General features: G+C 41.3%; 1 pseudogene; it reads left to right on the forward strand.

Annotated features, from left to right (window-relative positions):
* The first annotated feature begins 285 nt into the window (after positions 1 to 285).
* On the forward strand, positions 286 to 8119 carry LOC117504287 (annotated as a pseudogene).
* Positions 8120 to 19004: the final 10885 nt, after the last annotated feature.

Genomic DNA, 19004 nt, shown 5'->3' on the forward strand with positions numbered 1-19004 from the left:
TGATTACTATGGTCATGTAAACTGGACCATTGATGATTTGAGGAGCTGTGTCATCTTCTGGTGTTGGTCCACTGTGTTTTGTCAAGTCCAAGGAGATTTAAGAACACTTCATGCTTCCAACTGCTGATGCACTTTTTGGTGATGCTTGTGTCCTTTTTCCAGCAGGACTTCGCACCTGCCCACAGTGCTAAAACGACTAGTAACTTGTTGGATGATCATGTATTACTGTACTTGGTTGGATGCACATACCTCATAGATTCTCTATGGGGTATTGTAAAGAGGAAGATGGGAGACACCACACCCAAGAATGCAGATGAACTGAAAGCGACTATCAAAGCAACCGGGGCTTCCATAACACCTCTGCAGTGCCACAGGCTGATCACCTCCAGGCCACACCACATGGATGCAGGAATTTGTGCAGAAGGAGCTTCAACCAAGTATTGAGTGCATACATAAACATACTTTTATGTAACTACTCCGGACGGTGAGCAGAGCGAGCAGCTGCTCAGTAGAGGTGGGTGGATCGATCCTAATATCGATACTATCGATAACCAATGCTAGGTATTGATATTGAACGATCCTTGTGTAAAAGGATCGATACTCAAGCTTTTTTTCTCTCCCGCACGCACTGACTGCTGCGCACGCAGATTCATCAAAGTCTTCTCTCTGTCTGTAAGAGCAGCGCTGCACTGTGTCACTTACCACGGAGCAGCACACCCTTGTATTGTGGTTTGTCAGCCCTCTACCTCAGGAGATTTTGTTTTAAGTTGTGTTGAGTGATATTTTTTAAACAAAAATGTTGATTGTGATAATAAAGTATTTTGTTGTCACGTACAATATTTGGCGAAATTCTATCCTAGGTACTTTGGATTCTTTGGATCTATGAAGCTTAAATATGAAAAAGTATCAGTCAGTATCGATATCTGCGATACTGGGTCTGTATTTACTTGGTATTGGATCAATACCAAAATTCCCGGTATCGCCCACCTCTACTGCTCAGCACGGCCTCTGCTGCTGCTTCCACCATAAGCTGCAGCTGCACGTTTTAGAAGCACATTACCACTCTCCTGCTTCAAATATGCAACAAGTATATTTTCTATTATTCTATGTCCAAGAGAGGTCAGCCAGAGAGAGAGAGAGAGAGAGAGAGAGAGAGAGAGAGAGCAATACTATGCAGAAACTGGACTTCATAGACCTCATATATACTTTGCACAGAGGAATGTATGACATTAGGAGGACATCAGCACTGATACACATTGATTTAATTTTTTAGACTGTGTGTGGGAGCGTATAGAAAACATAAGTACCCTGTTAAGTGCATTTATTTTTGAAAGTTGGAGACAACCTTGTGGCAGCGAGACACATGGCCGCCCCGCTTTGCAGCTGTCAAGCTCATTAAAAGAGGAAACATTAGCATACTCCTCCAGCTCCAACACTGTGGGATATCAGGCTTCTGCTGAACACATCTGTGCAAAGTTCACTTCACATCAACACTGAATTGTGTTTTGCTTGTTCCTGTTTCAAGCTTTCAGTTTCTTAAAAAAAAAGAAATTATATAAGACTTGATTATTTCTGGGAACGTTTTATATACTCGCGAAGCAGATGGAACTTGACTTGCAGAATCTGATGCACTTCTTTGAAGTATTCAGTCTGTTATTCTTCTTAAACAAAGCAGTCGTTCATCCTGTATGGTTTCTACACATTTTGCAATGAATATTTCCCATCTTGGTGGCATTTATGTTCTATTGCTGCTTCACGGCTATATGAAGGCAGATGCCAGATAAGGTTTAAAATAACCTGCCCATATGGTCTTGCAGCCCAAATGTTGACTCGTGTTCTAACTGACAATCCGAAGTGATTACATGCTGTTATCTAATCCAGCGTGCACAGACACACGCGCACATACACAAATTGCTCAAGCATGCTATGTTGTGCTAAATTTCACAAATGCCACTGGCCATATTGTCGCTCTGTGCAGTCCCCCCATTGGAGCGCTTCATTAAATCAGCCTGGTTGTCATGGAACAACTACACAAAAAGGATAAACTGGTTATGTAGAGAGATGAGTACATTGGCAAGTAAATGATCATCCCAACGGTTATAGCACTGTTTTGCTATGACGCTGTGAGAGATTTGTTTGTTTGACCTGTGAGTGGTGCTCAGCTGCATGAACGGCGCATTTCGTCAGGAGCAAAATGTGAAAATTCACACAGCAATTTAACTCCTCTTGAAACACGACTGCATCTGTGTGAGTGAAGAAGGCCCACGATGAAGGCTTGCTGCCAGCAAACGCACTGTATCAAAGGCCAGCTCTCACTTTGTGGCCTTTTCATGCAGTTCTGGTTTGTGAAGTCAGCTCGTTTTCTTTCTCCTTGAACGTCAGAAGGGCGTGGAGGCATCGCCATAATGACAGAAATGTTCTCTTGCCGCTCCTTTTTTTTTCATGAAATGCCCACATTCCACGTAAAGCAGGAGTGCTGTCTGAGTTGTGAGCAGTGGCTCTTCAGTGCTGTCGATGCTCTATCTATGCACACAGCGCGCCATTCTCCTAGGACTTGCCCACGATCCAAAAAATGACAAATGAGATGAAACTGCTTAATTTCCCACCCTCAGCCCATACTAGCAGCTGCAAGCTTGCCTCCTCTACCCTTGCACCCTTGGTCAGACATGATCCAGCTATTCAACTTTGAACAAAAACGCCAACAAACGTTCATCAGGCTGTTTCAGCTTCAAATTTTTACCCTGATGGAGCACGATCAAACATGTTTCAAGCAGCAATCACTACGAATACCCCGCTTAAAGAAGTTCAATCAATCAATCAATCAATCAATCAATTTTTTTATATAGCGCCAAATCACAACAAACAGTTGCCCCAAGGCGCTTTATATTGTAAGGCAAGGCCATACAATATTATGTAAACCCCAACGGTCAAACGACCCCTGTGAGCAAGCACTTGGCTACAGTGGGAAGGAAAAACTCCCTTTTAACAGGAAGAAACCTCCAGCAGAACCAGGCTCAGGGAGGGGCAGTCTTCTGCTGGACTGGTTGGGGCTGAGGGAGAGAACCAGGAAAAATACATGCTGTGGAGGGGAGCAGAGATCGATCACTAATGATTAAATGCAGAGTGGTGCATACAGAGCAAAAAGAGAAAGAAACAGTGCATCATGGGAACCCCCCAGCAGTCTACGTCTACAGCAGCATAACTAAGGGATGGTTCAGGGTCACCTGATCCAGCCCTAACTATAGCTTTAGCAAAAAGGAAAGTTTAAGCCTAATCTTAAAAGTAGAGAGGGTGTCCTGTCTCCCTGATCTGATTGGGAGCTGGTTCCACAGGAGAGGAGCCTGAAAGCTGAAGGCTCTGCCTCCCATTCTACTCTTACCAAACCCTAGGAACTACAAGTAAGCCTGCAGTCTGAGAGCGAAGCGCTCTATTGGGGTGATATGGTACTACGAGGTCCATAAGATGGGACCTCATTATTCAAAACCTTATAAGTAAGAAGAAGAATTTTAAATTCTATTCTAGAATTAACAGGAAGCCAATGAAGAGAGGCCAATATGGGTGAGATATGCTCTCTCCTTCTAGTCCCCGTCAGTACTCTAGCTGCAGCATTTTGAATTAACTGAAGGCTTTTAGGGAACTTTTAGGACACCCTGATATAATGAAGTACAATAGTCCAGCCTAGAGGAAATAAATGCATGAATTAGTTTTTCAGCATCACTCTGAGACAAGACCTTTCTGATTTTAGAGATATTGCGTAAATGCAAAAAAGCAGTCCTACATATTTGTTAATATGCGATTTGAATGACATATCCTGATCAAAATGACTCCAAGATTTCTCACAGTATTACTAGAGGTCAGGGTAATGCCATCCAGAGTAAGAATCTGGTTAGACACCATGTTTCTAAGATTTGTGGGGCAAGTACAATAACTTCAGTTTTATCTGAGTTTAAAAGCAGGAAATTAGAGGTCATCCATGTCTTTATGTCTGTAAGACAATCCTGCAGTTTAGCTAATTGGTGTGTGTCCTCTGGCTTCATGGATAGATAAAGCTGGGTATCATCTGCGTAACAATGAAATTTAAGCAATACCGTCTAATATACTGCCTAAGGGAAGCATGTATAAAGGAATAAAATTGGTCCTAGCACAGAACCTTGTGGAACTCCATAATTAACTTTAGTCTGTGAAGAAGATTCCCCATTTACATGAACAAATTGTAATCTATTAGACAAATATGATTCAAACCACCGCAGCGCAGTGCCTTTAATACTCTATGGGCATGCTCTAATCTCTGTAATAAAATTTTATGGTCAACAGTATCAAAAGCAGCACTGAGGTCTAACAGAACAAGCACAGAGATGAGTCCACTGTCTGAGGCCATAAGAAGATCATTTGTAACCTTCACTAATGCTGTTTCTGTACTATGATGAATTCTAAAACCTGACTGAAACTCTTCAAATAGACCATTCCTCTGCAGATGATCAGTTAGCTGTTTTACAACTACCCTTTCAAGAATTTTTGAGAGAAAAGGAAGGTTGGAGATTGGCCTATAATTAGCTAAGATAGCTGGGTCAAGTGATGGCTTTTTAAGTAATGGTTTAATTACTGCCACCTTAAAAGCCTGTGGTACATAGCCAACTAACAAAGATAGATTGATCATATTTAAGATCGAAGCATTAAATAATGGTAGGGCTTCCTTGAGCAGCCTGGCAGGAATGGGGTCTAAAAACATGTTGATGGTTTGGATGAAGTAACTAATGAAAATAACTCAGACAGAACAATCGGAGAGAAAGAGTCTAACCAAATACCGGCATCACTGAAAGCAGCCAAAGATAACGATACGTCTTTGGGATGGTTATGAGTAATTTTTTCTCTAATAGTTAAAATTAGAGAATGCCGGCCATGCAAGAGCTGGGACTTTTCAGCTTCCAAGAATTGTGTACAGATCCTTGCAATGGGGCCGTGCATTATCCTGCTGCAACAGAGTGATGTTCTTGGATGTTGGCACAACAATTCTGTTTTTTCTGGGCCCCTCCCAATCGGACGGAGTGACGTTTAGCAGCATGTTCTCCTTGAATTGCTGGTCTGAGTGGTGTCCAAAAAATGATGGTGGGCTTCATAGATAATGGCAAAGCTTCTGGGGGAAAACCTGGTCTTGTTAGGAGAGACGGCATCCATCCCACTTTGGATGGAGCAGCGCTCATTTCTAGAAATCTGGCCAATTTCTTAAATCCTCCAAACCGTGACTATCCAGGGTTGGGACCAGGAAGCAGAGTTGTAGTCTTACACACCTCTCTGCAGCTTCTCTCCCTGCCATCCCTCATTACCCCATCCCCGTAGAGACGGTGCTGCTCCCAGACTACCAATAACCAGCAAAATCTATTTAAGCATAAAAATTCAAAAAGAAAAAATATATAGCACCTTCAACTGCACCACAGACTAAAACAGTTAAATGTGGTTATATTAAACATTAGGGCTCTCTCTTCTAAGTCCCTGTTAGTAAATGATATAATAACCCTTACCAAAAATAGTAGTGATAAGTATATAAAAAGTAAACTAGAAGTATACTTGAAACATATTTGCTATACTACTTTTGGTAAGGGAATTGATCAACATATTGATTTATTCGCCTTACAGAAACCTGGTTACAGCAGGATGAATATGTTAGTTTAAATGAGTTCTTACTTATAAGTTTTGATAATCAGGTCCCATCTTATCTTAGGGACCTCATAGTACCATATCACCCCAATAGAGCGCTTCGCTCTCAGACTGCAGGCTTCCTTGTAGTTCCTAGGGTTTGTAAGAGTAGAATGGGAGGCAGAGCCTTCAGCTTTCAGGCTCCTCTCCTGTGGAACCAGCTCCCAATTCGGATCAGGGAGACCGACACCCTCTCTACTTTTACGATTAGGCTTAAAACTTTCCTTTTTGCTAAAGCTTATAGTTAGGGCTGGATCAGGTGACCCTGAACCATCCCTTAGTTATGCTGCTATCGACTAGACTGCTGGGGGGTTCCCATGATGCACTGAGTGTTTCTTTCTCTTTTTGCTCTGTATGCACCACTCTGCATTAATCATTAGTGATTGATCTCTGCTCCCTCCACAGCATGTCTTTTTCCTGGTTCTCTCCCTCAGCCCCAACCAGTCCCAGCAGGAGACTGCCCCTCCCTGAGCCTGGTTCTGCTGGAGGTTTCTTCCTGTTAAAAGGGAGTTTTTTCCTTCCCACTGTCGCCAAGTGTTGCTCACAGGGGGTCGTTTTGACCGTGGGGGTTTTTACGTAATTATTGTATGGCTTTTGCCTTACAATATAAGCGCCTTGGGGCAACTGTTTGTTGTGATTTGGTGCTATAAATAAAATTTATTTGATTTGATATGAAATGCATGAATCAGGGTCTCAGCATCAGCCACAGACATGATGGGACAGTGCTAACCATGCCTCTTGTCCTCACACTGCTGGGATAAGCCACCCCCCGTTGGCACTTGATTACAGTGAGCAGGTATAGAAAATCAACAAGTAGCCCAATAGCTAATTTTCCTCTGTTGCCCCCAGTGGTTGTGTTTGAGCAAGAAAAACAGTGGTGATTTACAGCTAAAATCAATGAGACTCTGAAGTCGTTACACCCTTTAATGGCTGTGACTGGAGATTGTATACAATAGTTAATTGTTGGTTGATTCACCAGTCACAGCTTCACGTGGCTCAGAGAAAGACACTGTTTAAAGAACAGAGAAAGAAAGACTCCAGGTTGGAATGTGGGCAGAAGGAATGCATGAACTTAAACTTGAATTTAATTTGTTTTCATTAAAGAATGTCCTTTTCCTCGTCCACTCTAACACAAAGCTGTGACTGGTCACGCAACACACAGCTATTCTGCACACAGTCTCTCCAATCACAGCCACATAAAGTAATACCTGTTATTATGAGCGTCCTTTCACTCACTGGTCTCCTTTGGATACATGTGCAGTGGTATACTCTTTTGATTTCTTAATGATTGATTTTATGCAAAACCAAGGGATGCCTGGTTGAACTAAACTCTAGAATTTTATCTGGTGACTTGTCAATAAAATAACGAGGTAATAACACCCACCAGTCTGTGAAACAGCTCAGAAAGCAGAGCTACAAGTACTTTTGATCCCTTAAAATAAGACCATGTACATAAGTGTTGTCATCTTTACTCCAGTCATCTAATTTTATGTAAATACCCTCAAATAAACAGCAACTGTTCTGTGATCATCATCTAATAAAGAGTTTGTCAGTGTCCAAATACATATATTGAAATATAAAACCGTCTGATTGTTGTCTGTAGGTCAGAAGGAGCTTCAGAACTTGGACCTGAAGCAGCTGCAGGTACTGGAGAGCTTCATCAATGAGTCATTACGGTTCCACCCAGTGGTGGACTTCACCATGCGCCAAGCCTGTCTGATGATGTCCATTGATGGCTACAGGGTGCCCAAAGGCACAAACATCATCCTGAATACCGGCCCTCATGCACCGGACAGAGTTTCTTCTTCAAACCCAATGAATTCAATCTGGACAACTTTAAAAATACGTAAGTGTCTGTTTTTCAGAAGGAGGTGAAGTTTATCTGCAAACCCGACAGTCAGATGCTGGCCTGAAACCATGTGTTAAAACCCTTTGCCTGTCTTCCTTGACCTTTAGGTCCCTCGTCGTTACTTCCAGCCGTTCGGCTCAGGGCCTCGCTCCTGTGTTGGCAAGCACGTTGCCATGGTGATGATGAAATCCATCCTGGTGATGTTGCTCTCTCAGTACTGTGTTTGTCCCCACAATGGCTTGACACTGGACTGTCTGCCACAGACCAACAACCTCTCCCAGCAGCCCGTGGAGCGCGAGCAGGAGGCGCAGCATCTCTCCATGACCTTCTTACCCCGAAAACGAGGCAGCTGGAAAACACGCTAAGGCTCCTGTATTTGTATATCTGCATTTATTCTCTACTATAAATGTTTATGTTCTTCATTTATAAAATTGTATGACTGTGTGACTGTCTCATATTTATCAATGTTATAATAATAATAATAATAATAATAATAATAATAATAATAATAATGCAGTTATGTGGCATTTCCAAATGATTGTTACAAAGTGATTTACAAGGAAAATAATTAAACAAAATCAGCTAAAATATCCTTGATTGGTATAAGAGAGTATAGAAAATGAATGACAATTAAAACATAAAAAATATAAATAATAAAAAAATCGGCATACAAAAAAAGAATGGATTTACATTCAAAAGCATACATAATTTAATTTTAGCAAGACATGGAAGACCTGGATTTGAATGCATTTTCTTTGAAAAATCTACTTGAATTATAAAAAATGCATAATTTTATGTACACAAAAAAGTCTTGATTTACACGTCACGAATCATCAGAGCTGCAAGAAATAAGAATAAGAATTTATCAACCAAACCTACCTATACAGGGCCAACCACAAAAATAACTACAAAAAGAAAATAAACTATAACATACCACACAGAAAGAGAGAACCAACTTAACTGAATTGTGTCAGTTGGTAACATCTGAATGAATTAAGTTCTTTCAAATTAAATTAATAAATTAGCTTAACACGTGTTAATTAACAATAATTAAGTTAGTAATTAGATTAACACATGTTAATCTAACCTATGAACTTAATTTTAAAGAACTTAATTCATTCAGGTGTTACCAATTGACACAATTCAATTAAGTTTGTTCAAGTATTTTCTTTATTCAGTGTAGTTAGACTGTTGGGATGGGCTCCAGCCCCCTCCTGACCCTTAGTTAGGTATAGAAAATGGATGGATATTAGTTAGAGGAGACAAAGATGTGTTGGTAACCATTACCGCCTCCATTTCTTTTCTATCTTATCTATCATAATGTGAAATGTTACACTAACATGTTAAAAGATGTGAAGTTTTTGACCATTATTTGTGCTGTTGTCATCTTTTTTGGTGATTGGGCAGATCTTTTTGAGATTAAATAAAGATATATTGTATTTAGCTGCTCTATATTTTGCAGGAGTCAGATCTAAATTAACACGGCCAAATCCCTCCCTTAATCATCAGGGACACCACCTCTGATTTAGATTTCTTGTTGTTTTGGCTGCTCCTGTTACATGTTGCTACAGCAGATCATCCATCTCCATCTCACCCTGTCATCTGCATCTTCCTCTGTCACACCAACAATCTGCATGTCCTCCTTCACCACATCCATAAACCTCCTCTTTCATCTCTGTTTTGCCTCCTGCCTGGTGGCTCCATCCTCAGCATCCTTTTCCCTATTTAATGCTGGATGGATCCCTCCTCTGTGCATGTCCATCTCAGTCTTGCCACCCTTTGTCTCCAAACTGTCCTACCTGCGCTGTCCCTCTGTCTGATATGTTCATTCCTAATCCTGTTCATAAAGAACATTGCAGCATCTCACCTCTACCACCTCCATATATATATATATATATATATATATATATATATATATATATATATATATATATATATATATATATATATATGTGTGTGTGTGTGTGTGTGTGTGTGTGTGTGTGTGTGTGTGTGTGTTCTTGTGGCTAAGGTTACGTATGTAAGGAAACAAACAGAATGAAAAGCATCAGAGGGCTGATGCACACCGTGTGCTCTCTGTGTACTGAGAAATAAGTTTATATATGGATTATGACTACTTAATGTCATCAATATATTCTGATACCTTCAAAAGACAAGTAAAGCAACGTGCTTTTTAATAACTATGACTTCTTCATATTATGATGTCTTAGTGACCAGAAATATTTTACTTATCAGTATGTGCTTTTGATCAAATCTCTATCCACATTGGTAGTGGAGATATTATTGTAAATGTGTGTGTGTATATGTGTGTGTATGTGTGTGTTTTCTGGTCTGTATTTTATGTGACCTTGACCTTTGACCAACTTGGTTGAAACATTAATCATCTGGAGACACTAACCCAAGCAGGATCCCCACCACATTTGGTGAATAAATGTAAGCCAAATTTTAAACACCTTGTTCACCCACCCACACACACACACACACACACACACACACACACACACACACACACACACACACACACACACACACACACATAATTACACTGCCCTGCTTGTGTGATGGTGCGCCGGGTAATTAAAGGGAAAGTAGAAATTGAAAAGGTTACCTAGAAGAGGTGGTAATCTGGCTACCCTACTGCTTCAATGGGACACTTTCTGCATCCATCACTGAAGGACTCTTACTCACCATGCATTAAACTCTGAGTTTGATTTAAAAAGTTTCCTCTGAAATACAGACACATTCTCTTTAGGATCTTTCATTTCGATTTTTTCATCTGATGGACAATTTTAGTCAGATATTATATATTATTGTGAATAACTATATTTTTCTTCCTTTTTTGGCTGATGTTTCGTAGTGTGTTTTGATTTGACAGGTTGAGATGACCACTTGTCTCTGGGAATGAATCATGCGCAGTGCACATTATTTGAACATGGAAATCTGAAAGCAGTACAAATGTTTGTAGTGCAAATACCCTGATGAAGACAGTGTGTCAAAACAGTGGAGAACTTGATGATTCAAAGAACCTTAATGGTTCTTAAACAGATCTCCCACTGACTATTTCTGGAACGTGATTGGTTACTATAGTGACTAAAGAAACAACTATGCTATAGTGAGTAATCTGTGGTCATCATGGCGCTGTAGACTGTTGTAACCCATCATAAAGGTTTTAAAATTCTTCAAAAACTTTGTGAAATTGTTACCCTTCGTTATCCACAAAAGTAAGTAATCAGATTATAATCTATGCAGATAGAGGGTGATATGTGTCTGTTACTTTAATTTTACACACTGTTTTGGATTTTATTTTGTTTTGTTTTGCGTCTTGAAATAACTACTTTTTGCATGAATATGGATTTGGGTGTACGTCACTTTGATGCCAAGTTAAAATATAATGCAGACTTATTTCTGTTTTGGATCAGAGTGATTTAATTTAATTAATTTATTTTATATAGCATGAAATCAAAACGAAGCTGCCTCAAGGCGTCTCATACAAGCCTGGGTCCCACCGAATAATGAAGGATGAATAATGAGCCACGCAGCATTGAACACAGCAGATAGGCTGACATGTAGTTCAATAAGCAAGCGCAGGTCAAAATACACAGTGTGAGGGCTATCAGAGGCAAGACAATCTTGAGGTCAAAAACAGGCAAAGTTAAAATACTGGCAGGCAAAACAGGACAAAACGAAGCAAGGACGAAGGCTGGAAAGTGACACAAAATCAACAATCTAGCAGTGAGCAGTGGAACTGTGAGGGCTTAAATAAGGAGTAGACTAATCAAGGTGTAAATGGAGAACAGGGGTGTAGAAGGTGCTGGAAGGGGTGTGACCGAGGAAGACGGGCTGGTGTGACAGGGTGCAGTGACACAACAGCAAAGCGGACTGAGGCAAGATAAATAAGTGACAGAAAAACCAACCGTGCAAAACGTGACATGCTCGACAAACAATAATTGACGTGAACAAAACAAAAGTTGGAAAAACTAGGAAATAACGTGACTAATCTAAAAAGCGGAAACAAGAAGATCAATGATTATAATCACAATTAGAACAGAACTGAACGATTAAAGTTTAAAAGTAAATGCAATAACCGATAATGAGATGGACCACATAAACTACACCGAAAATAAATGAATAGAACGACAAAACCAGAGTGAGAGAATACAATAAACAACTACAGAAACTAAAACAGAACTGCACACATGGCAAGTTGAGATACACAGAAGATAAAATGAAACAAAACCAATAATTAACTGAGCATGACCATAAAGACATGACAAGACATGAATAAAACACTGAAGACACAGAATCTGGAGGCCAATGAGAACCCACAACTTAAGACAGGAGCCCATCATCAATCAGGGGAGTTATGGGGTAAAAACAGCAAAAATGGTGACAAAGGTCAATTTCAGTTTGTACAGACATCAAAAGTTAAAACTGTTTCAATTTTGGTTAAAAAAAAAGTGATGCACATTTTGTTGTTGGCATTTTACATGGCTGTGTGCCCTCCTACTATATGACTGATTGTATTTGAGATTACAGGGGGCCGTCCTTCTGTTCCTGAGATTAGAAAGAAATCAGGATGTGGTTGAGCTGCCAGGCTGACATTAGGCAGTCGAGTTATTAACTCTTATAAATCAAGACTGAAATCACCTTTTCTCTGCTGCCCACAATAGCTGATAGTGGAGCTTGTTTTTGCTTAATGTCTCAAATCAGATTTTTTTATTATTTATTATTTTATTATTTTATTATTTATTATTATTTATTAACAAGTGATAGTGTGGTTTTTAGTTTTATATATATATATATATATATGGGTTTGTGAAGCACTTAAAATATGAAACTGCAGTGGAATGATACACAGTCTTTGTCATTACAAACAAAGGTCAGTAGGGGGCACTAGCACACACAACACCTTGACTTAGATGCTGTTGAGAAAAAGGCCTAAATAAAGCACCAAATCTATCCATTATGTTCAGTTTGTGCTGTGGAGCCCCTGGGCAAATGTCGTAATGCACTTCACGTACAGATACTTCAGTTTGGATTACTTCCACACTCTAAACACCATGGCTGCTCTCATGATTACACTGGGAGAGCAGAGGAGCTGGAAATAAAAAAGCATTCTTGTCTGGGTATGTGTGAGCAAGAGACAAATAAGAGAGAACAGGATGCTGGTTGTGAGAGAAGAAAAGAGAAAATGTACACTGGAGACATTTTGAGCAACTTCTCCAAGGATTTGAACCAACAGCTATGCTGGTGATGATGCAACAGAGTGAAAAGTCCAAATGAAAGTCATCTGAATTTCATCGACACACAATTGCCTGAGAGCTGTGTCTCATGATTCCACTGGGATTAGAAAACAAAAACAAACCAAAGCACAGATCAAAAAAATTAATCCAACAGTCCTCTGTTTGCATTTGTTTTGAGGTTTTACTTCATTGTGAGTGCAGTATTTCAGCAGTCTCTTCTCAAACATTGTTAGATCCTGATTGCTGACATGTTTGTGAATACTCAGTTGCAACAATGCTGATCTTTTGCCGTGATCCTGCCTTTTTGATTTCTGATCTTTGATCCTGGGCTTTGACTCTGATTGATGACTTTTGATCCTGATCACCAAGCCTGATCCCACATCACTGATGGCTGATCTTTGATCCTGACCCCTGATCCTGAACACTAACTTTTGTTCATGATGACCAACCTTTTACCCTGGAATTCATTCGTGATCCTACACTCAGATCCTGAGTGCTGAACTTTGATCTTGATGTTTATCCTGATCACACTGTTCTTTACCACTTCATACTAAAATCTGATAAACTTTTGTCTGTCTGTTCCCCTACTCCTCCCAGGTTCTTTTGATTCTGTTCAACCCCAGAACTGCTCATAAAGAGTTTGTTTTGGCAAATTTCAAGGTAATTTTTGTCAGTGGTCAAGATTTAGACTTTCATGCAGATGTCCGCCAAACCTGGCACACATACACAGGTGGGATCTGTAAATACCCAGGGAAGATTAATTTTGCAGGTCTACCTGGGATCAAGGTCTCTGGGGCGGGGGTAGGTTGTATGTTCACTTCAATTTTCCCCCACACTCCACAGACATATGCAGGTGAATTTTGGAATTCGTCAGCAATGTCAAATTTGCCAAAGGTCAATCATTGGGGCCAAGGTCATGTCTTCTTATTTGTTGTCCTTAAAAAATAATTTTGGCAAAGTTAAAGGAACTACATTTTCCACACAATTTGGGCTAAATGTGGCAAAGTCATCCACAAGCCTGTCAAGGTCACTGGGGTCAAATGTCAGATCGCCATAGCTCTTGCTGTCTTCATGCCCACAGGTGCACTTACCGAGTTATATCAATGTTTCTGTTTAGGCTCTCAGTTGTCCAGGTGGTTTCCATAGTAGAGAAGCTTGAATCTTCGACTGGACTGGGTTGCTTGACGTGAGGACGTTTCGCTTAAAATCACAGAAGCTTCCTCAGCTAAAATTCTTGCTCTGGTAGTCTGACTTCTGTCTTGACTCTTGTAGAGAAGAATAAACCAGAAGCCAACAAAAGCTGGAGTTTTTTAACCTAACCAGACCCCTCCTACCGAGAGGCTGACTGCTATAGGCTAGTGACTAAATAATAGCTCTAATTAGCACCTATTGTGCTCTAGTTAGCACTCTCCTAATGACAGGACGGAAGCCTCCCCTGATGGCTCCCTTGACGACTCTCCTGATGACGTGAATGACTCATTACCATGAACAAAAGACTGAAACTGCTTTGACCTGAGTACCCCATTGTAAACAGGGGACAAAGCGTGTCTGAGACCTGCTCCGCGGTTAAGGCTGGGTTTCAACTGTTTTACAAAGAATGCTTCCTTGACACCTCTCTCAAACCATTTCTTCTCTCTGGCTAAGATTTTAACTTCCTTGTCCTCAAACGTGTGGTTAGTGTCTTTCAGGTGGAGATGAACTGCAGACTGAGGTCCACTGGCGACCTCTCTGCGGTGCTGGTATAGCCTCTTGTGTAAAAGTTGCTTAGTCTCACCTATGTAGTGTTCATTACAGTTTTCCTGACATCTGATATGATACACTACATTGCTCTGTTTGTAACTAGGGATCCTGTCCTTAGGGTGAACTAATTTCTGTCTCAAGGTGTTGACTGGTTTAAAGTAAACTGGGATTTTGTGCTGTCTGAAGATCCTCTGTAGTTTTTCCCCTACTTCTGCTAAATAAGGGAGAGACACTCCTCTTCTTCTTGTCTCCGTCTCCTGTCTATCTGGTCTCTTTGTTTTCTGGGACTTCTGCACTTTGTCCAGGGGCCAACGTGGGTACCCACATACTGTGAGGGCTTTCCGTAGAAGTTGTTGCTCTTTAGCCCTTCCCTCTGCAGTTGTGGGTACCTGTAGGGCTCTGTGTTGAAGAGTCCTGATCACCCCGAGCTTGTGTTCAAGGGGGTGGTTTGAGCCAAAGAGCAGCAGATATTGGTCAGTGTGACTGGGTTTTCTGTAAACCTCTGTCTGGAGCTGCCTGTTCTCTCCAATCGTAACATCACAGTCCAAGAAGGCTAAATGGTTGTTTTGTGAGGATGCCAGAAACAACCATTTAGCCTTCTTGGACTGTGATGTTATGATTGGTCCGTTTCGGCGTGTCAGAGGACAAGTTTGGACATGTCCAGCTCTCCACAATTTCTCTGATACTTACTGGACTGGTAAGCATTGAAAGCCGAGATAAGCATGTCGAAACTTGTCCTCTGGCACTCCGAAACGGAGGCGTTCCTTTGTCTCGCTTCCAAAGCAAATCGGTCTTTACGCGTGAAGCCTCCGCGTGGCTTTCCATGACAAAATCTCTTGTTAAAAGTGAAATATGCTGGAAAATGGCTGATGTCCAGCTCTTGTGATAACCAGAGAAAGAGCACACGATGGTCTCGTATCCACAGAGCCATACATTTAGAAATGGTCCGGTGGCTTGTGCCGCGTCGTTGCAGCTTGGAGTGCAGCGCACCGAGCGTCCTTAAAGGGGTCCTTAAAGCTGTAGTAACAGATCCTTATTCTCTGTGAAGCCCGTAAAATTTTCACCGAAAGCCAGATCAATTTTTCGAATGGTTTCCAGGTGCCAGTCTCTAACAGCTTCTGAAAAAATTCTGATGGCAAAAAAGTCCTTTTCATTCCGCCATTTCCAGACAATGAAAATCCGACAAGGGGGCGGGACCACTCCTTCCCAAGGCGTGCTCACAGGCGAATGACGTCACCGACAGGCGTGGAAAAACTCACGCATGCGCACGAGGGTTGAAGCATGTCTGACGTAAAAACATATGAATGAAATCCATATAGTTTTTGAAAAAATAAAAAGGACCGTTACTTTATTGACAGACCTCGTATGAAGTGCCTTGAGGCAGTTTTGTTGTGATTTGGCGCGATATACAGTAAATGCAATATATTGAAATAAATAAATTGAAATATCTGATTACTATGGTCATGTAAACTGGACCATTGATGATTTGAGGAGCTGTGTCATCTTCTGGTGTTGGTCCACTGTGTTTTGTCAAGTCCAAGGAGATTTAAGAACACTTCATGCTTCCAACTGCTGATGCACTTTTTGGTGATGCTTGTGTCCTTTTTCCAGCAGGACTTCGCACCTGCCCACAGTGCTAAAACGACTAGTAACTTGTTGGATGATCATGTATTACTGTACTTGGTTGGATGCACATACCTCATAGATTCTCTATGGGGTATTGTAAAGAGGAAGATGGGAGACACCACACCCAAGAATGCAGATGAACTGAAAGCGACTATCAAAGCAACCGGGGCTTCCATAACACCTCTGCAGTGCCACAGGCTGATCACCTCCAGGCCACACCACATGGATGCAGGAATTTGTGCAGAAGGAGCTTCAACCAAGTATTGAGTGCATACATAAACATACTTTTATGTAACTACTCCGGACGGTGAGCAGAGCGAGCAGCTGCTCAGTAGAGGTGGGTGGATCGATCCTAATATCGATACTATCGATAACAATGCTGGTATTGATATTGAACGATCCTTGTGTAAAAGGATCGATACTCAAGCTTTTTTTCTCTCCCGCACGCACTGACTGCTGCGCACGCAGATTCATCAAAGTCTTCTCTCTGTCTGTAAGAGCAGCGCTGCACTGTGTCACTTACCACGGAGCAGCACACCCTTGTATTGTGGTTTGTCAGCCCTCTACCTCAGGAGATTTTGTTTTAAGTTGTGTTGAGTGATATTTTTTAAACAAAAATGTTGATTGTGATAATAAAGTATTTTGTTGTCACGTACAATATTTGGCGAAATTCTATCCTAGGTCTTTTGGATTCTTTGGATCTATGAAGCTTAAATATGAAAAAGTATCAGTATCGATATCTGCGATACTGGGTCTGTATTTACTTGGTATTGGATCAATACCAAAATTCCCGGTATCGCCCACCTCTACTGCTCAGCACGGCCTCTGCTGCTGCTTCCACCATAAGCTGCAGCTGCACGTTTTAGAAGCACATTACCACTCTCCTGCTTCAAATATGCAACAAGTATATTTTCTATTATTCTATGTCCCAAGAGAGGTCAGCCAGAGAGAGAGAGAGAGAGAGAGAGAGAGAGAGAGAGAGAGCAATACTATGCAGAAACTGGACTTCATAGACCTCATATATAACTTTGCACAGAGGAATGTATGACATTAGGAGGACATCAGCACTGATACACATTTGATTTAATTTTTTAGACTGTGTGTGGGAGCGTATAGAAAACATAAGTACCCTGTTAAGTGCATTTATTTTTGAAAGTTGGAGACAACCTTGTGGCAGCGAGACACATGGCCGCCCCGCTTTGCAGCTGTCAAGCTCATTAAAAGAGGAAACATGTAGCATACTCCTCCAGCTCCAAACTGTGGGATATCAGGCTTCTGCTGAACACATCTGTGCAAAGTTTCACTTCACATCAACCACTGAATTGTGTTTTGCTTGTTCCTGTTTCAAGCTTTCAGTTTCTTAAAAAAAAAGAAATTATATAAGACTTGATTATTTCTGGGAACGTTTTATATACTCGCGAAGCAGATGGAACTTGACTTGCAGAATCTGATGCACTTCTTTGAAGTATTCAGTCTGTTATTCTTCTTAAACAAAGCAGTCGTTCATCCTGTATGGTTTCTACACATTTTGCAATGAATATTTCCCATCTTGGTGCATTTATGTTCTATTGCTGCTTCACGGCTATATGAAGGCAAGATGCCAGATAAGGTTTAAAATAACCTGCCCATATGTGTCTTGCAGCCCAAATGTTGACTCGTGTTCTAACTGACAATCCGAGTGATTACATGCTGTTTATCTAATCCAGCGTGCACAGACACACGCGCACATACACAAATGCTCAAGCATGCTATGTTGTGCTAAATTTCACAAATGCCACTGGCCATATTGTCGCTCTGTGCAGTCCCCCCCATTGGAGCGCTTCATTAAATCAGCCTTGGTTGTCATGGAAACAACTACCACAAAAGGATAAACTGGTTATGTAGAGAGATGAGTACATTGGCAGTAAATGATCATCCCAACGGTTATAGCACTGTTTTGCTATGACGCTGTGAGAGATTTGTTTGTTTGACCTGTGAGTGGTGCTCAGCTGCATGAACGGCGCATTTCGTCAGGAGCAAAATGTGAAAATTCACACAGCAATTTAACTCCTCTTGAAACACGACTGCATCTGTGTGAGTGAAGAAGGCCACGCTGGAAGGCTTGCTGCCAGCAAAAGCACTGTATCAAAGGCCAGCTCTCACTTTGTGGCCTTTTCATGCAGTCTGGTTTGTGAAGTCAGCTCGTTTTCTTTCTCCTTGAACGTCAGAAGGGCGTGGAGGCATTCGCCATAATGACAGAAATGTTCTCTGCCGCTCCTTTTTTTTCATGAAATGCCCACATTCAACGTAAAGCAGGAGTGCTGTCTGAGTTGTGAGCAGTGGCTCTTCAGTGCTGTCGATGCTCTATCTATGCACACAGCGCGCCATTCTCCTAGGACTGCCCACGATCCAAAAAAATGACAAAATGAGATGAAACTGCTTAATTCCCACCCTCAGCCCATACTAGCAGCTGCAAGCTTGCCTCCTCTACCCTTGCACCCTTGGTCAGACATGATCCAGCTATTCAACTTTGAACAAAAACGCCAACAAACGTTCATCAGGGCTGTTTCAGCTTCAAATTTTTACCCTGATGGAGCACGATCAAACATGTTTCAAGCAGCAATCACTACGAATACCCCGCTTAAAGAAGTTCAATCAATCAATCAATCAATCAATCAATTTTTTTATATAGCGCCAAATCACAACAAACAGTTGCCCCAAGGCGCTTTATATTGTAAGGCAAGGCCATACAATAATTATGTAAAACCCCAACGGTCAAAACGACCCCCTGTGAGCAAGCACTTGGCTACAGTGGGAAGGAAAAACTCCCTTTTAACAGGAAGAAACCTCCAGCAGAACCAGGCTCAGGGAGG

The sequence above is a fragment of the Thalassophryne amazonica genome, chromosome 2, assembly GCF_902500255.1.
Source record: "Thalassophryne amazonica chromosome 2, fThaAma1.1, whole genome shotgun sequence".
Classification (NCBI taxonomy): domain Eukaryota; kingdom Metazoa; phylum Chordata; class Actinopteri; order Batrachoidiformes; family Batrachoididae; genus Thalassophryne; species Thalassophryne amazonica.